Source organism: Schistocerca cancellata, unplaced genomic scaffold (assembly GCF_023864275.1).
Source record: "Schistocerca cancellata isolate TAMUIC-IGC-003103 unplaced genomic scaffold, iqSchCanc2.1 HiC_scaffold_827, whole genome shotgun sequence".
NCBI lineage: Eukaryota > Metazoa > Arthropoda > Insecta > Orthoptera > Acrididae > Schistocerca > Schistocerca cancellata.
Genome location: NW_026046838.1, coordinates 290,856 through 302,616, shown reverse-complemented (window position 1 = coordinate 302,616; position 11,761 = coordinate 290,856). Strand labels below are relative to the sequence as shown.

At 49.8% G+C, this 11,761-nt stretch overlaps 21 non-coding genes across 21 annotated transcripts; all 21 read right to left on the bottom strand.

Annotated features, from left to right (window-relative positions):
• Positions 1-261: 261 nt before the first annotated feature.
• Trnan-guu (transfer RNA asparagine (anticodon GUU)) lies at positions 262-335 on the bottom strand. The gene has a single exon. It is a non-coding gene; the product is annotated as a tRNA-Asn (tRNA).
• A 333-nt stretch (positions 336-668) lies between these two features.
• On the bottom strand, positions 669-740 carry Trnat-cgu (transfer RNA threonine (anticodon CGU)). The gene has a single exon. It is a non-coding gene; the product is annotated as a tRNA-Thr (tRNA).
• Positions 741-1,411: 671 nt separating this feature from the next.
• On the bottom strand, positions 1,412-1,485 carry Trnan-guu (transfer RNA asparagine (anticodon GUU)). The gene has a single exon. It is a non-coding gene; the product is annotated as a tRNA-Asn (tRNA).
• A 333-nt stretch (positions 1,486-1,818) lies between these two features.
• Positions 1,819-1,890, bottom strand: Trnat-cgu (transfer RNA threonine (anticodon CGU)). The gene has a single exon. It is a non-coding gene; the product is annotated as a tRNA-Thr (tRNA).
• Positions 1,891-2,561: 671 nt separating this feature from the next.
• Positions 2,562-2,635, bottom strand: Trnan-guu (transfer RNA asparagine (anticodon GUU)). The gene has a single exon. It is a non-coding gene; the product is annotated as a tRNA-Asn (tRNA).
• A 333-nt stretch (positions 2,636-2,968) lies between these two features.
• On the bottom strand, positions 2,969-3,040 carry Trnat-cgu (transfer RNA threonine (anticodon CGU)). The gene has a single exon. It is a non-coding gene; the product is annotated as a tRNA-Thr (tRNA).
• A 532-nt stretch (positions 3,041-3,572) lies between these two features.
• On the bottom strand, positions 3,573-3,646 carry Trnan-guu (transfer RNA asparagine (anticodon GUU)). Its single transcript has one exon. It is a non-coding gene; the product is annotated as a tRNA-Asn (tRNA).
• Positions 3,647-3,979: 333 nt separating this feature from the next.
• On the bottom strand, positions 3,980-4,051 carry Trnat-cgu (transfer RNA threonine (anticodon CGU)). Its single transcript has one exon. It is a non-coding gene; the product is annotated as a tRNA-Thr (tRNA).
• A 532-nt stretch (positions 4,052-4,583) lies between these two features.
• On the bottom strand, positions 4,584-4,657 carry Trnan-guu (transfer RNA asparagine (anticodon GUU)). The gene has a single exon. It is a non-coding gene; the product is annotated as a tRNA-Asn (tRNA).
• Positions 4,658-4,990: 333 nt separating this feature from the next.
• On the bottom strand, positions 4,991-5,062 carry Trnat-cgu (transfer RNA threonine (anticodon CGU)). The gene has a single exon. It is a non-coding gene; the product is annotated as a tRNA-Thr (tRNA).
• Positions 5,063-5,594: 532 nt separating this feature from the next.
• On the bottom strand, positions 5,595-5,668 carry Trnan-guu (transfer RNA asparagine (anticodon GUU)). Its single transcript has one exon. It is a non-coding gene; the product is annotated as a tRNA-Asn (tRNA).
• Positions 5,669-6,001: 333 nt separating this feature from the next.
• Positions 6,002-6,073, bottom strand: Trnat-cgu (transfer RNA threonine (anticodon CGU)). The gene has a single exon. It is a non-coding gene; the product is annotated as a tRNA-Thr (tRNA).
• Positions 6,074-6,605: 532 nt separating this feature from the next.
• Trnan-guu (transfer RNA asparagine (anticodon GUU)) lies at positions 6,606-6,679 on the bottom strand. The gene has a single exon. It is a non-coding gene; the product is annotated as a tRNA-Asn (tRNA).
• A 333-nt stretch (positions 6,680-7,012) lies between these two features.
• Positions 7,013-7,084, bottom strand: Trnat-cgu (transfer RNA threonine (anticodon CGU)). The gene has a single exon. It is a non-coding gene; the product is annotated as a tRNA-Thr (tRNA).
• Positions 7,085-7,616: 532 nt separating this feature from the next.
• Trnan-guu (transfer RNA asparagine (anticodon GUU)) lies at positions 7,617-7,690 on the bottom strand. Its single transcript has one exon. It is a non-coding gene; the product is annotated as a tRNA-Asn (tRNA).
• Positions 7,691-8,023: 333 nt separating this feature from the next.
• Trnat-cgu (transfer RNA threonine (anticodon CGU)) lies at positions 8,024-8,095 on the bottom strand. Its single transcript has one exon. It is a non-coding gene; the product is annotated as a tRNA-Thr (tRNA).
• A 532-nt stretch (positions 8,096-8,627) lies between these two features.
• Positions 8,628-8,701, bottom strand: Trnan-guu (transfer RNA asparagine (anticodon GUU)). Its single transcript has one exon. It is a non-coding gene; the product is annotated as a tRNA-Asn (tRNA).
• Positions 8,702-9,034: 333 nt separating this feature from the next.
• On the bottom strand, positions 9,035-9,106 carry Trnat-cgu (transfer RNA threonine (anticodon CGU)). Its single transcript has one exon. It is a non-coding gene; the product is annotated as a tRNA-Thr (tRNA).
• Positions 9,107-9,638: 532 nt separating this feature from the next.
• Positions 9,639-9,712, bottom strand: Trnan-guu (transfer RNA asparagine (anticodon GUU)). Its single transcript has one exon. It is a non-coding gene; the product is annotated as a tRNA-Asn (tRNA).
• A 333-nt stretch (positions 9,713-10,045) lies between these two features.
• Positions 10,046-10,117, bottom strand: Trnat-cgu (transfer RNA threonine (anticodon CGU)). Its single transcript has one exon. It is a non-coding gene; the product is annotated as a tRNA-Thr (tRNA).
• A 1,078-nt stretch (positions 10,118-11,195) lies between these two features.
• Positions 11,196-11,267, bottom strand: Trnat-cgu (transfer RNA threonine (anticodon CGU)). Its single transcript has one exon. It is a non-coding gene; the product is annotated as a tRNA-Thr (tRNA).
• Positions 11,268-11,761: the final 494 nt, after the last annotated feature.

The following is an 11,761-nucleotide window of genomic DNA, read 5'->3' as shown; positions in this document are numbered from 1 at the left end:
TCGCGGTGTATACGCCGAAATGAAATGTAAATAATACATCTTTTGTAGTGGTCGTCGCTCTACTGCAGTGTCACACATGCCGAATGAATAGGAAAACGGTAGAACGTCCGCATAGGGCCATGTTTTTACCTCCACTGTCACGTGGCTGAATGTGTATAAGGCTGGGTGGCATCATTCAAACACAGCCAAATTGTCACACTAGCTGTGTATCTCTATCAAAGTGGACATACGTCCTCACCTCGGTGGCGATTATAACGATTTCGCCCCCGGGTGGGCTCGAACCACCAACCTTTCGGTTAACAGCCGAACGCGCTAGCCGATTGCGCCACGGAGGCCTTGACTTTCGGTCACTTCTGCTCTCTTTATCAATGCAACTCGTATACTTTTCGCAGGCACCTCGCAGAATGGTAGTATCTGCTTACGCCTCCTCACATGGATAACGTGCATGCACACTGTAGTGCGGCGCATAAACGAATGACATCGCCAAGCATGACATTATACTACAAAATGCATACAAAACAGTGTTCCGCCTACACATTCTGTAAACCTCTGATGCAACTAGAGCACTCTTTATCGGTTGTAGAACTTCCCCTTCATTCAGTGCACTGCCATCTGTTAGATGCTGCTCGAGCTAGCTCTGCTCTCAGCAGCAAAGTTAAAAAAATGAATGCCTTCTGTGAGGGTCGAACTCACGACCCCTGGTTTACGAGACCAGTGCTCTACCACTGAGCTAAGAAGGCCGCAGCTTTGCGTTCGTGAGCTACTCCCGAATTGGCACGTCATCATACTGAATCTTACAGCCCTCGACCAGATATCGGATTTGACACACAGATGCTGCTGGAGGTGTCCACCTTACCGTTTTCCAACTCTCTTCACTGTTTCACCCTTACGATCGACGACGAGCGTCAAGCCACCAAAGGTTTGCGGTCTGCGCAAAACTTGACCTAGTGCACAGCTTGTGGGATAGCGTGGCTCTACTGTGAAACGCGCCTTTCGACTCCTCTCTCTGGCTACATCGTCCACAGTGGCACTGGGGGCTTCATGTAAGGCGACTGCACGCCGCTCGGCCAACAGCGGCCTACTGCAGACCGACACTTAAGAGACGCCAAATGCAGATCGACATCGAGAGAGAGGTCCTGTCATATGGCACTCGCGGTGTATACGCCGAAATGAAATGTAAATAATACATCTTTTGTAGTGGTCGTCGCTCTACTGCAGTGTCACACATGCCGAATGAATAGGAAAACGGTAGAACGTCCGCATAGGGCCATGTTTTTACCTCCACTGTCACGTGGCTGAATGTGTATAAGGCTGGGTGGCATCATTCAAACACAGCCACATTGTCACACTAGCTGTGTATCTCTATCAAAGTGGACATACGTCCTCACCTCGGTGGCGATTAAAACGATTTCGCCCCCGGGTGGGCTCGAACCACCAACCTTTCGGTTAACAGCCGAACGCGCTAGCCGATTGCGCCACGGAGGCCTTGACTTTCGGTCACTTCTGCTCTCTTTATCAATGCAACTCGTATACTTTTCGCAGGCACCTCGCAGAATGGTAGTATCTGCTTACGCCTCTTCACATGGATAACGTGCATGCACACTGTAGTGGGGCTCATAAACGAATGACATCGCCAAGCATGACATTATACTACAAAATGCATACAAAACAGTGTTCCGCCTACACATTCTGTAAACCTCTGATGCAACTAGAGCACTCTTTATCGGTTGTAGAACTTCCCCTTCATTCAGTGCACTGCCATCTGTTAGATGCTGCTCGAGCTAGCTCTGCTCTCAGCAGCAAAGTTAAAAAAATGAGCGCCTTCTGTGAGGGTCGAACTCACGACCCCTGGTTTACGAGACCAGTGCTCTACCACTGAGCTAAGAAGGCCGCAGCTTTGCGTTCGTGAGCTAGTCCCGAATTGTCACGTCATCATACTGAATCTTACAGCCCTCGACCAGATATCGGATTTGACACACAGATGCTGCTGGAGGTGTCCACCTTACCGTTTTCCAACTCTCTTCACTGTTTCACCCTTACGATCGACGACGAGCGTCAAGCCACCAAAGGTTTGCGGTCTGCGCAAAACTTGACCTAGTGCACAGCTTGTGGGATAGCGTGGCTCTACTGTGAAACGCGCCTTTCTACTCCTCTCTCTGGCTACATCGTCCACAGTGGCACTGGGGGCTTCATGTAAGGCGACTGCACGCCGCTCGGCCAACAGCGGCCTACTGCAGACCGACACTTAAGAGACGCCAAATGCAGATCGACATCGAGAGAGAGGCCCTGTCATATGGCACTCGCGGTGTATACGCCGAAATGAAATGTAAATAATACATCTTTTGTAGTGGTCGTCGCTCTACTGCAGTGTCACACATGCCGAATGAATAGGAAAACGGTAGAACGTCCGCATAGGGCCATGTTTTTACCTCCACTGTCACGTGGCTGAATGTGTATAAGGCTGGGTGGCATCATTCAAACACAGCCAAATTGTCACACTAGCTGTGTATCTCTATCAAAGTGGACATACGTCCTCACCTCGGTGGCGATTATAACGATTTCGCCCCCGGGTGGGCTCGAACCACCAACCTTTCGGTTAACAGCCGAACGCGCTAGCCGATTGCGCCACGGAGGCCTTGACTTTCGGTCACTTCTGCTCTCTTTATCAATGCAACTCGTATACTTTTCGCAGGCACCTCGCAGAATGGTAGTATCTGCTTACGCCTCTTCACATGGATAACGTGCATGCACACTGTAGTGGGGCTCATAAACGAATGACATCGCCAAGCATGACATTATACTACAAAATGCATACAAAACAGTGTTCCGCCTACACATTCTGTAAACCTCTGATGCAACTAGAGCACTCTTTATCGGTTGTAGAACTTCCCCTTCATTCAGTGCACTGCCATCTGTTAGATGCTGCTCGAGCTAGCTCTGCTCTCAGCAGCAAAGTTAAAAAAATGAATGCCTTCTGTGAGGGTCGAACTCACGACCCCTGGTTTACGAGACCAGTGCTCTACCACTGAGCTAAGAAGGCCGCAGCTTTGCGTTCGTGAGCTACTCCCGAATTGTCACGTCATCATACTGAATCTTACAGCCCGCGACCAGATATCGGATTTGACACACAGATGCTGCTGGAGGTGTCCACCTTACCGTTTTCCAACTCTCTTCACTGTTTCACCCTTACGATCGACGACGAGCGTCAAGCCACTGCACGCCGCTCGGCCAACAGCGGCCTACTGCAGACCGACACTTAAGAGACGCCAAATGCAGATCGACATCGAGAGAGAGGTCCTGTCATATGGCACTCGCGGTGTATACGCCGAAATGAAATGTAAATAATACATCTTTTGTAGTGGTCGTCGCTCTACTGCAGTGTCACACATGCCGAATGAATAGGAAAACGGTAGAACGTCCGCATAGGGCCATGTTTTTACCTCCACTGTCACGTGGCTGAATGTGTATAAGGCTGGGTGGCATCATTCAAACACAGCCACATTGTCACACTAGCTGTGTATCTCTATCAAAGTGGACATACGTCCTCACCTCGGTGGCGATTAAAACGATTTCGCCCCCGGGTGGGCTCGAACCACCAACCTTTCGGTTAACAGCCGAACGCGCTAGCCGATTGCGCCACGGAGGCCTTGACTTTCGGTCACTTCTGCTCTCTTTATCAATGCAACTCGTATACTTTTCGCAGGCACCTCGCAGAATGGTAGTATCTGCTTACGCCTCTTCACATGGATAACGTGCATGCACACTGTAGTGGGGCTCATAAACGAATGACATCGCCAAGCATGACATTATACTACAAAATGCATACAAAACAGTGTTCCGCCTACACATTCTGTAAACCTCTGATGCAACTAGAGCACTCTTTATCGGTTGTAGAACTTCCCCTTCATTCAGTGCACTGCCATCTGTTAGATGCTGCTCGAGCTAGCTCTGCTCTCAGCAGCAAAGTTAAAAAAATGAATGCCTTCTGTGAGGGTCGAACTCACGACCCCTGGTTTACGAGACCAGTGCTCTACCACTGAGCTAAGAAGGCCGCAGCTTTGCGTTCGTGAGCTACTCCCGAATTGTCACGTCATCATACTGAATCTTACAGCCCGCGACCAGATATCGGATTTGACACACAGATGCTGCTGGAGGTGTCCACCTTACCGTTTTCCAACTCTCTTCACTGTTTCACCCTTACGATCGACGACGAGCGTCAAGCCACTGCACGCCGCTCGGCCAACAGCGGCCTACTGCAGACCGACACTTAAGAGACGCCAAATGCAGATCGACATCGAGAGAGAGGTCCTGTCATATGGCACTCGCGGTGTATACGCCGAAATGAAATGTAAATAATACATCTTTTGTAGTGGTCGTCGCTCTACTGCAGTGTCACACATGCCGAATGAATAGGAAAACGGTAGAACGTCCGCATAGGGCCATGTTTTTACCTCCACTGTCACGTGGCTGAATGTGTATAAGGCTGGGTGGCATCATTCAAACACAGCCACATTGTCACACTAGCTGTGTATCTCTATCAAAGTGGACATACGTCCTCACCTCGGTGGCGATTAAAACGATTTCGCCCCCGGGTGGGCTCGAACCACCAACCTTTCGGTTAACAGCCGAACGCGCTAGCCGATTGCGCCACGGAGGCCTTGACTTTCGGTCACTTCTGCTCTCTTTATCAATGCAACTCGTATACTTTTCGCAGGCACCTCGCAGAATGGTAGTATCTGCTTACGCCTCTTCACATGGATAACGTGCATGCACACTGTAGTGGGGCTCATAAACGAATGACATCGCCAAGCATGACATTATACTACAAAATGCATACAAAACAGTGTTCCGCCTACACATTCTGTAAACCTCTGATGCAACTAGAGCACTCTTTATCGGTTGTAGAACTTCCCCTTCATTCAGTGCACTGCCATCTGTTAGATGCTGCTCGAGCTAGCTCTGCTCTCAGCAGCAAAGTTAAAAAAATGAATGCCTTCTGTGAGGGTCGAACTCACGACCCCTGGTTTACGAGACCAGTGCTCTACCACTGAGCTAAGAAGGCCGCAGCTTTGCGTTCGTGAGCTACTCCCGAATTGTCACGTCATCATACTGAATCTTACAGCCCGCGACCAGATATCGGATTTGACACACAGATGCTGCTGGAGGTGTCCACCTTACCGTTTTCCAACTCTCTTCACTGTTTCACCCTTACGATCGACGACGAGCGTCAAGCCACTGCACGCCGCTCGGCCAACAGCGGCCTACTGCAGACCGACACTTAAGAGACGCCAAATGCAGATCGACATCGAGAGAGAGGTCCTGTCATATGGCACTCGCGGTGTATACGCCGAAATGAAATGTAAATAATACATCTTTTGTAGTGGTCGTCGCTCTACTGCAGTGTCACACATGCCGAATGAATAGGAAAACGGTAGAACGTCCGCATAGGGCCATGTTTTTACCTCCACTGTCACGTGGCTGAATGTGTATAAGGCTGGGTGGCATCATTCAAACACAGCCACATTGTCACACTAGCTGTGTATCTCTATCAAAGTGGACATACGTCCTCACCTCGGTGGCGATTAAAACGATTTCGCCCCCGGGTGGGCTCGAACCACCAACCTTTCGGTTAACAGCCGAACGCGCTAGCCGATTGCGCCACGGAGGCCTTGACTTTCGGTCACTTCTGCTCTCTTTATCAATGCAACTCGTATACTTTTCGCAGGCACCTCGCAGAATGGTAGTATCTGCTTACGCCTCTTCACATGGATAACGTGCATGCACACTGTAGTGGGGCTCATAAACGAATGACATCGCCAAGCATGACATTATACTACAAAATGCATACAAAACAGTGTTCCGCCTACACATTCTGTAAACCTCTGATGCAACTAGAGCACTCTTTATCGGTTGTAGAACTTCCCCTTCATTCAGTGCACTGCCATCTGTTAGATGCTGCTCGAGCTAGCTCTGCTCTCAGCAGCAAAGTTAAAAAAATGAATGCCTTCTGTGAGGGTCGAACTCACGACCCCTGGTTTACGAGACCAGTGCTCTACCACTGAGCTAAGAAGGCCGCAGCTTTGCGTTCGTGAGCTACTCCCGAATTGTCACGTCATCATACTGAATCTTACAGCCCGCGACCAGATATCGGATTTGACACACAGATGCTGCTGGAGGTGTCCACCTTACCGTTTTCCAACTCTCTTCACTGTTTCACCCTTACGATCGACGACGAGCGTCAAGCCACTGCACGCCGCTCGGCCAACAGCGGCCTACTGCAGACCGACACTTAAGAGACGCCAAATGCAGATCGACATCGAGAGAGAGGTCCTGTCATATGGCACTCGCGGTGTATACGCCGAAATGAAATGTAAATAATACATCTTTTGTAGTGGTCGTCGCTCTACTGCAGTGTCACACATGCCGAATGAATAGGAAAACGGTAGAACGTCCGCATAGGGCCATGTTTTTACCTCCACTGTCACGTGGCTGAATGTGTATAAGGCTGGGTGGCATCATTCAAACACAGCCACATTGTCACACTAGCTGTGTATCTCTATCAAAGTGGACATACGTCCTCACCTCGGTGGCGATTAAAACGATTTCGCCCCCGGGTGGGCTCGAACCACCAACCTTTCGGTTAACAGCCGAACGCGCTAGCCGATTGCGCCACGGAGGCCTTGACTTTCGGTCACTTCTGCTCTCTTTATCAATGCAACTCGTATACTTTTCGCAGGCACCTCGCAGAATGGTAGTATCTGCTTACGCCTCTTCACATGGATAACGTGCATGCACACTGTAGTGGGGCTCATAAACGAATGACATCGCCAAGCATGACATTATACTACAAAATGCATACAAAACAGTGTTCCGCCTACACATTCTGTAAACCTCTGATGCAACTAGAGCACTCTTTATCGGTTGTAGAACTTCCCCTTCATTCAGTGCACTGCCATCTGTTAGATGCTGCTCGAGCTAGCTCTGCTCTCAGCAGCAAAGTTAAAAAAATGAATGCCTTCTGTGAGGGTCGAACTCACGACCCCTGGTTTACGAGACCAGTGCTCTACCACTGAGCTTAGAAGGCCGCAGCTTTGCGTTCGTGAGCTACTCCCGAATTGTCACGTCATCATACTGAATCTTACAGCCCGCGACCAGATATCGGATTTGACACACAGATGCTGCTGGAGGTGTCCACCTTACCGTTTTCCAACTCTCTTCACTGTTTCACCCTTACGATCGACGACGAGCGTCAAGCCACTGCACGCCGCTCGGCCAACAGCGGCCTACTGCAGACCGACACTTAAGAGACGCCAAATGCAGATCGACATCGAGAGAGAGGTCCTGTCATATGGCACTCGCGGTGTATACGCCGAAATGAAATGTAAATAATACATCTTTTGTAGTGGTCGTCGCTCTACTGCAGTGTCACACATGCCGAATGAATAGGAAAACGGTAGAACGTCCGCATAGGGCCATGTTTTTACCTCCACTGTCACGTGGCTGAATGTGTATAAGGCTGGGTGGCATCATTCAAACACAGCCACATTGTCACACTAGCTGTGTATCTCTATCAAAGTGGACATACGTCCTCACCTCGGTGGCGATTAAAACGATTTCGCCCCCGGGTGGGCTCGAACCACCAACCTTTCGGTTAACAGCCGAACGCGCTAGCCGATTGCGCCACGGAGGCCTTGACTTTCGGTCACTTCTGCTCTCTTTATCAATGCAACTCGTATACTTTTCGCAGGCACCTCGCAGAATGGTAGTATCTGCTTACGCCTCTTCACATGGATAACGTGCATGCACACTGTAGTGGGGCTCATAAACGAATGACATCGCCAAGCATGACATTATACTACAAAATGCATACAAAACAGTGTTCCGCCTACACATTCTGTAAACCTCTGATGCAACTAGAGCACTCTTTATCGGTTGTAGAACTTCCCCTTCATTCAGTGCACTGCCATCTGTTAGATGCTGCTCGAGCTAGCTCTGCTCTCAGCAGCAAAGTTAAAAAAATGAATGCCTTCTGTGAGGGTCGAACTCACGACCCCTGGTTTACGAGACCAGTGCTCTACCACTGAGCTAAGAAGGCCGCAGCTTTGCGTTCGTGAGCTACTCCCGAATTGTCACGTCATCATACTGAATCTTACAGCCCGCGACCAGATATCGGATTTGACACACAGATGCTGCTGGAGGTGTCCACCTTACCGTTTTCCAACTCTCTTCACTGTTTCACCCTTACGATCGACGACGAGCGTCAAGCCACTGCACGCCGCTCGGCCAACAGCGGCCTACTGCAGACCGACACTTAAGAGACGCCAAATGCAGATCGACATCGAGAGAGAGGTCCTGTCATATGGCACTCGCGGTGTATACGCCGAAATGAAATGTAAATAATACATCTTTTGTAGTGGTCGTCGCTCTACTGCAGTGTCACACATGCCGAATGAATAGGAAAACGGTAGAACGTCCGCATAGGGCCATGTTTTTACCTCCACTGTCACGTGGCTGAATGTGTATAAGGCTGGGTGGCATCATTCAAACACAGCCACATTGTCACACTAGCTGTGTATCTCTATCAAAGTGGACATACGTCCTCACCTCGGTGGCGATTAAAACGATTTCGCCCCCGGGTGGGCTCGAACCACCAACCTTTCGGTTAACAGCCGAACGCGCTAGCCGATTGCGCCACGGAGGCCTTGACTTTCGGTCACTTCTGCTCTCTTTATCAATGCAACTCGTATACTTTTCGCAGGCACCTCGCAGAATGGTAGTATCTGCTTACGCCTCTTCACATGGATAACGTGCATGCACACTGTAGTGGGGCTCATAAACGAATGACATCGCCAAGCATGACATTATACTACAAAATGCATACAAAACAGTGTTCCGCCTACACATTCTGTAAACCTCTGATGCAACTAGAGCACTCTTTATCGGTTGTAGAACTTCCCCTTCATTCAGTGCACTGCCATCTGTTAGATGCTGCTCGAGCTAGCTCTGCTCTCAGCAGCAAAGTTAAAAAAATGAATGCCTTCTGTGAGGGTCGAACTCACGACCCCTGGTTTACGAGACCAGTGCTCTACCACTGAGCTAAGAAGGCCGCAGCTTTGCGTTCGTGAGCTACTCCCGAATTGTCACGTCATCATACTGAATCTTACAGCCCGCGACCAGATATCGGATTTGACACACAGATGCTGCTGGAGGTGTCCACCTTACCGTTTTCCAACTCTCTTCACTGTTTCACCCTTACGATCGACGACGAGCGTCAAGCCACTGCACGCCGCTCGGCCAACAGCGGCCTACTGCAGACCGACACTTAAGAGACGCCAAATGCAGATCGACATCGAGAGAGAGGTCCTGTCATATGGCACTCGCGGTGTATACGCCGAAATGAAATGTAAATAATACATCTTTTGTAGTGGTCGTCGCTCTACTGCAGTGTCACACATGCCGAATGAATAGGAAAACGGTAGAACGTCCGCATAGGGCCATGTTTTTACCTCCACTGTCACGTGGCTGAATGTGTATAAGGCTGGGTGGCATCATTCAAACACAGCCACATTGTCACACTAGCTGTGTATCTCTATCAAAGTGGACATACGTCCTCACCTCGGTGGCGATTAAAACGATTTCGCCCCCGGGTGGGCTCGAACCACCAACCTTTCGGTTAACAGCCGAACGCGCTAGCCGATTGCGCCACGGAGGCCTTGACTTTCAGTCACTTCTGCTCTCTTTATCAATGCAACTCGTATACTTTTCGCAGGCACCTCGCAGAATGGTAGTATCTGCTTACGCCTCTTCACATGGATAACGTGCATGCACACTGTAGTGGGGCTCATAAACGAATGACATCGCCAAGCATGACATTATACTACAAAATGCATACAAAACAGTGTTCCGCCTACACATTCTGTAAACCTCTGATGCAACTAGAGCACTCTTTATCGGTTGTAGAACTTCCCCTTCATTCAGTGCACTGCCATCTGTTAGATGCTGCTCGAGCTAGCTCTGCTCTCAGCAGCAAAGTTAAAAAAATGAATGCCTTCTGTGAGGGTCGAACTCACGACCCCTGGTTTACGAGACCAGTGCTCTACCACTGAGCTAAGAAGGCCGCAGCTTTGCGTTCGTGAGCTACTCCCGAATTGTCACGTCATCATACTGAATCTTACAGCCCTCGACCAGATATCGGATTTGACACACAGATGCTGCTGGAGGTGTCCACCTTACCGTTTTCCAACTCTCTTCACTGTTTCACCCTTACGATCGACTACGAGCGTCAAGCCACCAAAGGTTTGCGGTCTGCGCAAAACTTGACCTAGTGCACAGCTTGTGGGATAGCGTGGCTCTACTGTGAAACGCGCCTTTCGACTCCTCTCTCTGGCTACATCGTCCACAGTGGCACTGGGGGCTTCATGTAAGGCGACTGCACGCCGCTCGGCCAACAGCGGCCTACTGCAGACCGACACTTAAGAGACGCCAAATGCAGATTGACATCGAGAGAGAGGTCCTGTCATATGGCACTCGCGGTGTATACGCCGAAATGAAATGTAAATAATACATCTTTTGTAGTGGTCGTCGCTCTACTGCAGTGTCACACATGCCGAATGAATAGGAAAACTGTACAACGTCCGCATAGGGCCATGTTTTTACCTCCACTGTCACGTGGCTGAATGTGTATAAGGCTGGGTGGCATCATTCAAACACAGCCACATTGTCACACTAGCTGTGTATCTCTATCAAAGTGGACATACGTCCTCACCTCGGTGGCGATTAAAACGATTTCCATCCCAGGTGGGCTCGAACCACCAACCTTTCGGTTAACAGCCGAACGCGCTAGCCGATTGCGCCACGGAGGCCTTGACTTTCGGTTACTTCTGCTCTCTTTATCAATGCAACTCGTATACTTTTCGCAGGCACCTCGCAGAATGGTAGTATCTGCTTACGCCTCCTCACATGGATAACGTGCATGCACACTGTAGTGCGGCGCATAAACGAATGACATCGCCAAGCATGACATTATACTACAAAATGCATACAAAACAGTGTTCCGCCTACACATTCTGTAAACCTCTGATGCAACTAGAGCACTCTTTATCGGTTGTAGAACTTCCCCTTCATTCAGTGCACTGCCATCTGTTAGATGCTGCTCGAGCTAGCTCTGCTCTCAGCAGCAAAGTTAAAAAAATGAATGCCTTCTGTGAGGGTCGAACTCACGACCCCTGGTTTACGAGACCAGTGCTCTACCACTGAGCTAAGAAGGCCGCAGCTTTGCGTTCGTGAGCTACTCCCGAATTGGCACGTCATCATACTGAATCTTACAGCCCTCGACCAGATATCGGATTTGACACACAGATGCTGCTGGAGGTGTCCACCTTACCGTTTTCCAACTCTCTTCACTGTTTCACCCTTACGATCGACGACGAGCGTCAAGCCACCAAAGGTTTGCGGTCTGCGCAAAACTTGACCTAGTGCACAGCTTGTGGGATAGCGTGGCTCTACTGTGAAACGCGCCTTTCGACTCCTCTCTCTGGCTACATCGTCCACAGTGGCACTGGGGGCTTCATGTAAGGCGACTGCACGCCGCTCGGCCAACAGCGGCCTACTGCAGACCGACACTTAAGAGACGCCAAATGCAGATCGACATCGAGAGAGAGGTCCTGTCATATGGCACTCGCGGTGTATACGCCGAAATGAAATGTAAATAATACATCTTTTGTAGTGGTCGTCGCTCTACTGCAGTGTCACACATGCCGAA